Source organism: Trachypithecus francoisi, unplaced genomic scaffold (assembly GCF_009764315.1).
Source record: "Trachypithecus francoisi isolate TF-2019V2 unplaced genomic scaffold, Tfra_2.0 Lachesis_group3, whole genome shotgun sequence".
Taxonomy (NCBI): domain Eukaryota; kingdom Metazoa; phylum Chordata; class Mammalia; order Primates; family Cercopithecidae; genus Trachypithecus; species Trachypithecus francoisi.
This window is the reverse complement of record NW_022681468.1, coordinates 98302079-98314081: the sequence shown is the minus strand read 5'-3', so window position 1 is coordinate 98314081 and position 12003 is coordinate 98302079. Positions and strand designations below refer to the sequence as shown.

At 42.5% G+C, this 12003-nt stretch overlaps 1 protein-coding gene across 2 annotated transcripts in view; it reads left to right on the top strand.

Moving 5' to 3' along the window:
* BLM (BLM RecQ like helicase) overlaps window positions 1-12003 on the top strand; it is a 109364-nt gene that overhangs the window by 58541 nt on the left and 38820 nt on the right. The window lies entirely within an intron of this gene.

Genomic DNA, 12003 nt, shown 5'->3' with positions numbered 1-12003 from the left:
TTGCATACCATACCTATCATCCCTGGTATAGTCCCAGCAATAAATTAATTTTTACTTATCTAATTTTGGCGTCCATATATCCTAGAGTATATTCCGTGAAGTGAAAGATGACCCTGCTTTGTCATTTCCCCCTAAGGTCCCAATTGAATCCAGGATGTTGAAAATGGTCCAGATACTATGTCGAATAGCTTTTTTACTTTGTTTTCTTCTCAACAACAAAATGCTTCTTGTTGCCACCAAATCCATAACTCTTCAGTAACAAAACCTATAAAAGAAATCCCCACATATGTATCTAGGCTGTACTGGATTATTTTATACTTCTACCTGAGTTTGTAGAGATACGGATTTTTGGTAAGTTTATTCACTCAGCAAATACTTATTTAACAACCATTGTGAGGCCGGGCGCAGTGGCTCAAGCCTGTAATCCCAGCACTTTGGGAGGCCGAGACGGGTGGATCACGAGGTCAGGAGATCGAGACCATCCTGGCTAACCCGGTGAAACCCCGTCTCTACTAAAAAATGCAAAAAACTAGCCGGGCGAGGTGGCAGGCGCCTGTAGTCCCAGCTACTCGGGAGGCTGAGGCAGGAGAATGGTGTAAAACCCGGGAGGCGGAGCTTGCAGTGAGCTGAGATCCGGCCACTGCACTCCAGCCTGGGCAACAGAGCGAGACTCCGTCTCAAAAAAAAAAAAAAAAAAAAACCGTTGTGTGCCAAGGTTAAAGTATTTTTTTCTTCTAATTTGTTAGTGTGCACTTTAGTTTGAGATGTAAACATTAACATGGTATGCCTGAAGGAGTAATGACTGACCTGGATACTGGGGTGAATTTTTGAAGCACAGCTTTTGTTCATTTGAAAATAAAGACGGCCGGGCGCGGTGGCTCAAGCCTGTAATCCCAGCACTTTGGGAGGCCGAGACGGGCGGATCATGAGGTCAGGAGATCGAGACCATCCTGGCTAACACGGTGAAACCCCGTCTCTACTAAAAACTACAAAAAACTAGCCGGGCGAGGTGGCGGGCGCCTGTAGTCCCAGCTACCCGGGAGGCTGAGGCAGGAGAATGGCGTGAATCCGGGAGGCGGAGCTTGCAGTGACCTGAGATCCGGCCACAGCACTCCAGCCTGGGTGACAGAGCCAGACTCCATCTCAAAAAAAAAAAAAAAAAAAAAAAAGAAAAGAAAGACAAGCTGGTTCTATAAATATTATAAGCAGTAAGAACAGCAACAGTATCTCTTAGAGAATTATGACAAGAACTGAAGGTTCCTTATGAAGGATATGAATGGGTCATTAGATTAAGATAGCTACAAAGGCTTTTGCAGGTTAAATTGGCAGCTTCTAAATTACCTGATCTAAATCAAGGAATTCCAACATTTTGGGTTTCTTCCAGCCTTTAAGTTGTTTGGTTCTGGCCTAGAATATTTTATTGCTAGTAGCACTGTTATATAGCACTAATGACCATACTCAAGTGCAAGGATTTTAGAGTCCTCAGAATTTTGCGTGTGTGATCACAAAGTTTGGAATGGAATATTTTAATTTAATCTCACTTGCAGAGGAGTATTTGTATAAAATTTGGGGGAAAATATTTTGCTTCTATAATTGATAAGCATTATAATGCTATATTTAATGTGTCATATTAGGCTGGGCATAGTGGCTCACACCTGTAATCCCAGCACTTTGGGAAGCCAAGGCAGACGGATCACCTGAGATCAGGAGTTCGAGACCAGCCTGGCCAGCATGGCAATACCCCATCTTTACTAAAAATACAAAAATTTGCCAGGCCTGGTGGCGTGCCCCTGTAATACTTGCTACTCAGGAGGCTGAGGCAGGAGAATCGCTTAAACCTGGGAGGTGGAGGTTGCAGTGAGCCAAGATCATGCCACTATACTCCAGCCTGGGCAACAGTGTGAGGCTCTGTCTCAAAAAAAAAAAAAACACAGAAAACAAAAAATTTATATTATATTTTAGACTCTAATAGCCTATTTGCAAGAACTTTTTTCTATAAGTAATACATTGATCCATAATTTTTTTTTGTTTTTTTTTTGAGACAGATCTTGCCATGTTGCCATGTTACCCAGGCTGGTCTCGAACTCCTGGGCTTAAACAATCCTCCCGTCTCAGCCTTCCTAAGTGCTGGGATTTTTCTGTCTGCTTATGCCAGATGCAATCTACTGTTCTTTTGGATCAATTACATTAATGGCAAATGCCCATAGTTAAATGATAAAAAAATTTATTTTCCTTTTGAATGACTTTTTGTAAGTATAGGATTTGTGATTTATGTTTGAGTAAAGAGTGCACATATTTATTTATTTATTTAGAGGCAGACACCTTGAATCTCTTTTCTTAGTACTGTGGAGAAGAGATCTGCCTGGGAAAGCAAGGTTGTGGATTTCTAGTCTCCAGCACTTGGTACATAATTGGTACTCAGTAGTAATCAATAAATGAAAAACATGGAGGAATTTGGGTAAATGTAAGAATTTAGGCATGTCTGTTGACTCCTTAATGTGTTTGGCACTTCTCTGCATTTGGAAGTAGGAAATTTTAAGGAACACTTTCTGGGACTCTGTTTCCTGATCTTTTCTGCCGGTAGGCCCCTGGTTTGGATTAAATTCGCTCAATTGCTGCTATGTCGTGACCCTGGTGAAGTCAGGTATTCCTAAGGCTGAAGCCACAGCCCCTGTGCTGCTCTCCTCCTGCCAGTCTATAATAATATTCTTCCTCTTTGGGAAATACAAGGCACATAAGAAAGGCTTTATTCCATTTCCTTAGGGCCTTCAAATATGAACTGGAAGAGAGCAAAGAGACAGGCATATAGAGTTAACTATAGTAGAACAATAATAATAGCTAACACTTACATATCCAGCCTACTCAGTGTGCCAGGCACTGTTGTCATTTTATGTGTATTAACCCCCTTGTCCACACAGAAGCAAGGTAGGTACTCCTATTTTCCTCATTCTACAGGTGAGGAAATTGAGGCACAAAGAGATTACATAACTTCATATGCCTACCAAGAGTTGGAATGAGAACTTAAAACCCCAGAAAGCTGGTTTCAGAATCCTTTAAATACTAGGTCAAATTGCAGAAAGAAGAAAGCAGTGATTTGAGATGTAAATTACAACTGCAGGAACTGAAGAAGACAAGATAAGCTAGAACCCCAAGTAACACCTGTTATGAGGAGGGGTCACATCAAGTTTCGTAAAGGAACTGGGCATTGTAGGAGGAGTAATTTATTTAAAAGTGTAGGCTGGGCATGGTGGCTCACACCTGTAATCCCAGCACTTTGGGAGGCCGAGGTAGGTGGATCACCTGAGGTCAGGAGTTCAAGACCAGCCTGACCAACAAGGAGAAACCCCGTCTCTACTAAAAATACAAAACTAGCCGGGCCTGGTGGTGCATGCCTGTAATCCCAGCTACTGGGGAGGCTGAGGCAGGAGAATTGCTTGAACCTGGGAGTCAGAGGTTGCAGTGAGCCGAGATCGTACTACTGCACCCCATCCTGGGCAACAAGAGCAAGACTGTCTAAAAAAATAAATAAATAAATAAATAAACAAATAAATAAATAAAAGCGTAAACAGCAGCCTAGCGCAGTGGCTCACACCTGTACACCTGTAATCCCAGCACTTTGGGAGTCCAAGGCAGACAGATCACCTGAGGTCAGGAGTTCAAGACCAGCCTGGCCAACATGTTGAAACCCCATCTCTACTAAAAATATAAAAATTAACCAGGCGTGGTGGTGGGCATCTATAATGCCAGCTACCTGGGAGGCTGAGGCAGGAAAATTGGTTGTACCTGGGAGGTGGAGGTTGCAGTGATCCGAGATCATACCACTGCACTCCAGCCTGGGTGATAGAGCAAGACTCCATCTCAAAAACAGACAACAACAACAAAAGCTTAAACGACTGTATTGAGATACAATTTACATACCATAAAATTCACCTAAAGTTGACACTTCAGTGGCCTTTTTTTTAGTTTGTTTATAGGGTTGTGCAGCCATCACCATTATCTAATTTTAGAACATGTTCGTCTCCATTGAAAGGGAGAGCACACCCAGTAGCAGTCAGTTCCTACTTTCTCACTCCCCCATTCCTAGGCAACCCCTCATCTACTTTCTGTCTCCGTAGATTTGCGCCTATTCTGGACATTTCATATAAATGGAGTTAAATGGAATCACATAACATGTGGCCTTTTGTGACTGACCTTTCACTGAGGTTCCTCCATGTTGTAGCCTGTTCCAGTATTTCATTCCTTTCTATTTTCAAATAATACTCCATTTTATGGATCCTACTCTCTGTTTTATTTACTCATTCATCATTTGATGGGTGTTCAAGCTGTTTCAATTTTTTGGTTTTTTTGAATAATGCTTTTGTGAACATTTGTGTAGAAGTTGTTCTGTGGTCATAAGTTTTATTTCTCTTGGGTTGCTGGGTCTGTGGTAACTGTATGATTAACCTTTTCAAGGACTGCTAAACTGTTTTTCAAAGTGCCTCCATCTTTTTTTTTTTTTTTTTTGAAACGGAGTCTCACTCTGTCACCCAGGCTGGAGTGCAGTGACACAATCTCGGCTCACTGCAACCTCCACCTCCTGGGTTCAAGCGATTCTCCTGCCTCAGCCTCCCAAGTAGCTGGGAGTACAGGCAGGTGCCACCACACCTGGCTAATTTTGTATTTTTAGTAGAGACGGGGTTCTACCATGTTGGCCAGGCTGTTCTCAAACTCCTGACCTCAGGTGATCCACCCGTCTCGACCTCCCAAAATGCTGGGATTACAGGTGTGAGTCACCGCGCCTGGCCGCCTCTATCATTTTATATTACCTTCAGCAGTGTATGGGGGTTGCAATTTTTCCACATGCTCATCAACACTTGTTACTGTCTTTTTTTTATTACAGCTATGTGAAGTGGTAGGTGAATGGCATTTTAGCAGGCAAAGAGTGAAAATTCAGGGCTGACGTTTCTGTTATAAAAATACAGGTCAGGCCAGGCTCATAAAAATACAGGCCAGGCCAGGCTCGGTGGCTCACGCCTGTAATCCCAGCACTTTGGGTGGCCCAGGCGAGTAGATCGCCTGAGGTCAGGAGCTGGAGACTAGCCTCGCCAACATGGTGAAACCCCATCTCTACTAAAACTACAAAAATTAGCCGGGCGTGATGGCATGCACCTATAGTTGCAGCTACTCGGGAGGCTGAGACAGGAGAATTGCTTGAAACCGGGAGGCGGAGGTTGCAGTGAGCCAAGATCACACCAGTACACTCCAGCCAAAAAAAAAAAAAAAGTACAGGTCATGCCCAAGGAATGGTGAATAATCCATTGGATAAGTGGAGAAACATAGAGAAGGGATGACCCTGACAAGGTGGCTTGAGGCCAGATCATGGAGGGCCTTGCATATAACGATGGTAAAATGTTTGGACTTTATTCTTTTGGCACTTTAACCTGGGAAGTGGCTTGATCTGAACTGTGTGGATGAATGATAACCCTGGCAAGAGAATAGAGGAGAGGATGAGTGGGAGAACAGAAAGTTAGAGGTAGAGCAGCCCTTCAGGAACCTGTTGCAGTAATTGAGGAGAGCTGATGCTGGTGGTAACAGCAGAAGTGGAAGGAAGAAACAGAGTCAAGAGAGAGGGCAGGAATGGCAACTAAATGGAATGAGAAAAGTGGATACAGTTGAAGTTTATAGTAGTTCCTGGGGCAGGTGACTAGTACCATTGACCATAAATGGAAATGGAGGAAGTAAGATGGGTAATAAATTTGATTTTAGATGCATGGTGCCTGGGATGTTTAAGGGATGAGTGAATGACCAAGATAGCTATCTCCAACCTTCTTTGGTCACATGTACCTCCTGAAAGAATCCTGGAAAACTATATACCTCCTGTATACATACATACATATAGATATATATATGTTTTAGACTGAGTTTGGTTCTTGTTGCCCAGGCTGGAGTACAATGACACAATCTCTGCAAGCCCCGCCTCCCAAGTTCAAGTGATTCTCCTGCCTCAGCCTCCCGAGTAGCTGGGACTACAGGCACTTGCCACCATGCCTGGTTAATTTTTGTATTTTTAGTAGAGACAGGGTTTCACCGTGTTGACCAAGCTGGCCTCAAACTCCTAACCTCGGGTGGTCCGCCCGCCCCAGCCTCCCAAAATGCTGGGATTACGTGAGCCACCACACCTGGCCATAAGCAAACATTTTGATTGAGAAGGTATCTCTTAATGAGATAGGCCTTTAGTTTGTTTAAGAGATGAGGTCTCGTTATATTGTTCAGGTTAGTCTGGAATTCCTGGCCTCAAGTGATCCTCCCACCTTAATCTTCTAAATAGTGGGGACTACAGGTGAGTACCACCACACCCAGCTAGGACTTTTTATTGTTCAGTTAGTTCACATGTCTGGACGAATTGGGTCGGTTCATGTTTCTTATTTTTATGGATGTAAGCACTAAGAAACATTGCTCACATAAACATGTAGATGAGAATGGAAGGCATTTTTTGTAGCTGTAACAATTATTTGAATTCCTTCTGACGTATATACCAAGATTACATAATGATCCGTCATCAAAAATTATTTTTAATTATCTGTCAACCTAATTCAGTTAGGTCCTTCAAATTTGTGGTAAGCAAAGAATTGGAAACTCTCTGACTGAGAAAATAAGCAAGATCAATGGTTATTCACTTTATTTTTTCTAGGAAAAATACCCTAAAAAAAGCTTTACCAATACTTACCTAATGACTATTTAGTAGTAGTATTATTCTTTCAACAAGAATCCTGTTCCCTGTATCCAATATGTTTGGAAGAGTTGGGGAAATCAGAATACTGTTAGTTTCAGTATACCTTTCCAATATGATATTTTTGACAAAATACTTTTATTGTGTGATGCGCTTCTCTAATAACTTTTTTGTTGTTGGTTTTTGAGACAGGGTCCCAATTTGTCACCCAGGATGGAGTGAGTACAGTGGTGCGATCTCGGCTCACTGCAACCTCCGCCTCCCAGCCTCAATTTGTCCTCCTGCCTCAACCACCTGAGTAGCTGGGACTACAGGCGTGCACCACCATACCTGGCTAATTTTTATGGTTTTTGTTTGTTTGTTTGTGTTGTTTTTTCATAGAGACAGAGTTTCACCATCTTGCCCAGACTGGTCTCAAACTCCTGAGCTCAAGGGATCTGCCTGCCCCAGCCTCCCACAGTGCTGGGATTACAGGCGTGGACCACCATTCCCAACCATATTGTGTGATATACTTTTAAATACAGTTTTGTCAAAACTTTGTAGCTATAGATTAGCTCTTTCCAAAAATGGGAAATGACTACCATATAACCTAATTGGTAAAGCCAGTCTTTATTGCTAAATTAGACTTCTTTTCTTTGTGGGTTTTGTTTTGTTTTGTTTTGTTTTTGTTTTTGTTTTGGAGATGAGGTCTTATTCTCACTATGTTGCCCAGGCTGGTCTTGAACTCCTGGGCTTAAGTGATCTTCCTGCCCTAGCCTCCTGAGTAGCTGGGACTACAGGCACATACCACCATGCCTGGATGACTTCATTTTTCTTTTCTTTTGGGGAGAGGCGCTGGGGGGAGGATGGAGTTTTGCTCTTATCGCCAAGTCTGGAGTGCAGTGGCTCACTGCAACCTCCACCTCCTGGGTTCGAGTGATTCTCCTGCCTCAGCCTCCCGAGTAGCTGGGATTACAGGCTCCCACCACCATGCCCAGCTAATTTTTTGTATTTCTGGTAGAGACGGAGTTTCGCCATATTGGGCAGGCTGGTCTTGAACTCCTGACCTCAGGTGATCTGCCCACCTCAGCCTGCCGAAGTGCTGGGACAGGCGTGAGCCACTGCACCTGACCTCATTTTTCAATTCACATAAACTATTTAGTATGGCCGGGCGCGGTGGCTCACGCCTGTAATCCCAGCACTTTGGGAGGCCGAGGCGGGTGGATCACAAGGTCAGGAGATCGAGACCACAGTGAAACCCCGTCTCTACTAAAAATACAAAAAATTAGCCGGGCGCGGTGGCGGGCGCCTATAGTCCCAGCTACTCAGGAGGCTGAGGCAGGAGAATGGCGTGAACCCAGGAGGCGGAGCTTGCAGTGAGCTGAGATCCGGCCACTGTACTCCAGCCTGGGCGGCAGAGCGAGACTCCGTCTCAAAAAAAAAAAAAAAAAACTATTTAGTATACATCACATGACAACTATTGTCAATTCCAAAAGCAGCAAGCTGAACTCTAGTTGACTTTGTTTCCTCACACAACACTTTGAAAAGACATGAGTTTGACACCTCAAACATAATATTTATGATTTTAATGGTAATATCCAGCAGAACATTAGACAAGAAACAATAGAATCTAACTTTTAAGAAAACTTTATTAAAATGTAATTCACACACTATAAAACTCATCCATTTAAAGAGTACAATTTAGTAGGTTGGTTTTTTTCTGTATTTTCACAGAATTGTACAACCATCCCCAATATCTAAGTTTAGAGCATTTTTATCACCCCAGCAAGAAACCTGGTATCCTTTAGCAGCTGCTCCCCATCCTCTCCCTCTTGTTTGTGCCTAGCTTCTTTCACTGAGCATAGTTTTCAAGGGTCATCCATGTTGGTGCATTGGTCAGTACTTCATTTTTATAGCTGAATAATATTCCAGTGTATGAGTGTTTCGCATTTTATTTATCCATTCATCAGTTGATGGGAACTGTCTGTAACTAGATATTTGGTAATTCCAAACATCTTATTTTCCAACAGGCAGAGTAAGATTTGTTACATGTAATAAACTCCAAGGGTCTATTAACTTTTTCATTATAACAAATTGTGTAAATATTGCTTTTAGTTAGTTACCCACAGTCCTTTTGCAGTAGAGATAGTTGTCTTGGTTTTAATTGGATTTGTGATCTACAACTTTATGTTCTAATCTCATGTCATTTTTATTATTTTTAGTAAAAGTAATTTGTTTGACTAAATTAACTGGTAAACAGTTCTGAGCTTTTTCAATTGTGTCTACAAATTTTAAGAAATTCAGATCATATGCCAGATGTTTTTAGTAACAGCTTTGTTGTGGTATAACCCACATACCATACAATTCCCATATTTAAAAAGTACAATTCAAAGCTTTTAGCATATTCAGAATTGTACAGCCATTGCCAGAGTTTTAGAACATTTCGTCACCCTCCAAAAACACCCAAACCCATTACAGTTCAATCTCCTTTTCCCCTCACATCTCCACCCTGCCAGCCCTAGGCAACCACTAATCTACTTTCTATGTATAGATTTGCCTACTCTGGGTATCTTGTGTAAACAGAATCAGAATCATCCAATATGTGATCTTTTGTGACTGTCTACTTAGCATAATGTTTTCACGGTTTATTGGTGAATAATATTCCATTGTATACGTATGCGACATTTTATTTATTCATCAGTTGATATTGGGTTATTTCCATTTTTATTTTTTACTATTATGAATAATGCTGGTATAATCATACATGCATAAATTTTTGTGTGGACTTATGTTTTCATTTCTCTTAGGTATATACACCAGGAGTGAAATTATTGGGTCATATAGTAACTCGATGTTTAACCTTTTCTTGAGACGGAGTCTCACTCTAACCCAGGCTGGAGTGCAGTGGTGCAATCTTGGCTTACCACAACCTCCGCCTCCCCGGTTCAGGTGATTCTTCTGCCTCAGCCTCCTGAGTAGCTGCTACTACAGGTGTGCACCATCACACCCGGCTAATTTTTGTGTTTTTAGTGGAGATGGGGGTTTCCCCATATTGGCCAGGCTGGTCTCAAACTCCTGACCTTGTGATCCGCCCGCCTTGGCCTCCCAAAGTGCTGGAATTACAGGCATAAGCCACCATGCCTGGCCTATGTTTAACCTTTTAAAGAACTGTCACACTGTTTTCCAAAGTGGCTGTGCCATTTTACATTTCCACTAGTGATGTACGAGGGTTCCACTTTTTTCATATCCTCCCCAATACTTGTTTTTGTCTCTCTTTTTGACCCAAAGATTTTTTTAAATTAATAAAACACTTTTCTGAAAATACAGTATATTTTTTTAATGTGGGAAAAAGCAATAAGGCCATTGTTGTGCCTAGTCACAATAGCATTCCTATTGGTGGGGAGACTCATGCACCATTTCTAACTTAAGCCCAAATCGACTCAAATAAATTTTAAGATTTTCTTTATCATTTGTATTCCTAGACAGTTCTTAAATCTACTACCTTTTTTGCCACAGTCTGCTACACATTCTTCCGTTTCTTTTTTTTTTTTTTTTTTTTTTGAGGCGGAGTCTTGCTCTGTCGCCCGGACTGGAGTGCAGTGGCCAGATCTCAGCTCACGGCAAGCTCCGCCTCCCGGGTTTACGCCATTCTCCTGCCTCAGCCTCCCGAGTAGCTGGGACTACAGGCGCCCGCCACTCGCCCGGCTAGTTTTTGTATTTTTAGTAGAGACGGGGTTTCACCGTGTTGGCCAGGATGGTCTCGATCTCCTGACCTCGTGATCCGCCGTCTCGGCTCCCAAAGTGCTGGGATTACAGGCTTGAGCCACCGCGCCCGGCCTACATTCTTCCGTTTCAAGCACTAAAAGGACTCTAGGTGTTTTTTGCAAAGAAATGCTGTCATAAGAGAGGTGGTATCAAAGTATTTTTTAACAGTAGTCTAAAAGACTTTCAGGGTAATGCATTCTGTGATTATAGAGATGAAAGAAACAACATCATAAAGTGAAGGCCATCTTCATTCCCACCACCTTATTCTCAGTATATCTGAATTCACAACATCCTAGTAAGGGTCAAAATACTTTGTTCCTAGTTACTCTTCACCCTTAACAGAAATAAGTAAAACACCTAAAGATATGAGGCCCTCCTACCAAGGATTTCTAGTGCTTTAATTAAAGAAAATTTCACCTACACCTATACTATATTTCATTTTGCTTTGTTGGGTGTCCTGGAGGTTTTTACATCCTGGAAGAGTGCACAGTGGTAAAATTCAGAATGGATGAAAAGTAGGATTGGTTTGTTTGTTTTCAGAAAGTGAGACAATTGTAAAAGGGAAAAATGGGAAAGGTGAGACAAGCAGGGTGTCTTTTTTCTTTCTTTCTTTCTTTTTAGACAGAGTCTCACTCTGTTGCCCAGGCTGGAATGCAGTGGCGTGATGTCGGCTCACTGCAACCTCCGCCTCTCGGGTTCAAGGGATTCTCCTGCCTCAGCCTCCTGAGTAGCTGGGATTACAGGCATGTACCACCATGCCTGGCTAGTTTTTGTATTTTTAGCAGAGACAGGGTTTCACCACGTTGGTTAGGCTGGTTTCGAACTCCTGATCTTGTCATCTGCCCGCCTTGGCCTCCCAAAGTGCTGGGATTACAGGCGTGAGCCACCGCGCCCAGCCAGGATGTCTTTTTTTTAACAGAGACAGGAGTCTCACTTTGTTGCCCAACTGGTCTTTAACTCCTGCGCACAAGTGATCCTCCTGCTTTGGCCTTCCAAAATGTTGAGACTATTGATGTGAGCCACCGCCCCTGACCAGGATGTCTTGTCTGTGGGAGCATTCTCAGATCAGTCTTAGGGAAAAGGACAGCCAGCCCTTCGTATCCACAGTTTCTGCATCTGCAGATTGACCCAACTGTATATCAAACACATTTGAAAGGAAAATAGTTTCTGAAAGTTTCAAAATGCAAGATTTGAATTTGCTGAGCACCAAGTGCTATGCTGTGTCCACATGAATGGAGTGATGTGTAGGCATACTCTGCTGTATCCTGCCGCCATGACAGAAGAAAAATGTTACGTAATTACTGACAGTACAGTGTAGCAACTATTTAGATGGCATGTATTTAATATATTGTATTGAGTATTATAAGTAATCTAGAGATGGTTTAAAGTATACAGGAGGATGTGCATAGGTTATATACATATACTACACCATTTTATATCAGGGACTTGAGCATCCTTGGATTTATGTATCCGAGGAGGCCCTAGAACCAGTGCCCCATGGGAAACCAAGGGATGCGGAAATTGAGGGTCTGAATTTGTTGAAGACGATC